The sequence below is a fragment of the Nannochloropsis gaditana genome (assembly GCF_000240725.1).
Source record: "Nannochloropsis gaditana CCMP526 unplaced genomic scaffold scaffold161, whole genome shotgun sequence".
In the NCBI taxonomy this organism is placed as follows: Eukaryota; class Eustigmatophyceae; order Eustigmatales; family Monodopsidaceae; genus Microchloropsis; species Microchloropsis gaditana.
In genome coordinates, this window is record NW_005803792.1 from 18,492 (window position 1) to 19,006 (window position 515).

Consider the following 515-nt stretch of genomic DNA (forward strand, 5'->3'; position numbering starts at 1 on the left):
CGCCTGTCCTATGTCCATCCCCTCTAACCCCCCTGGATTCCTTCAAGCCTACATCCCTCCCTCCCTCCTTCCCTCCCTATCTCCACACCTCCTGGCTGGGAAAGAGAGGCTGCGCTCTCTTGGTAGCGTTCTTCAGGGGCGTTGCAATGGTTGCGCTCGGCGTCCCAGACGTTCATCTCACAGTACCTTCGGAGGGTTGGCAGGCAAGATGGGGAGATCAGGCACGTATGGAGTGGGTATTGTCATATATGTAACGATATCAGGATGAAAAATGGCACAACGTGAAGCCAATGAACGTCCCAAGATGGAAGGACGGATTAAGACAAGAGAGGGAGGGAGGGAGGGAGGAAGGGGGGGGACGCACCATTGCTCGGGCAGGGTCTCCGGGTCCACGAAGTCGGGAAGCCTCCGCCATTTCGCGCAACGCTCGCATTCCACCCAGGCCGTCTGCTTGCTCTGGGAAAGAGGGAGGGAGAAAGGGAGGGAGGGAGGGAGGGAGGGAGGGAAAGCAGGCG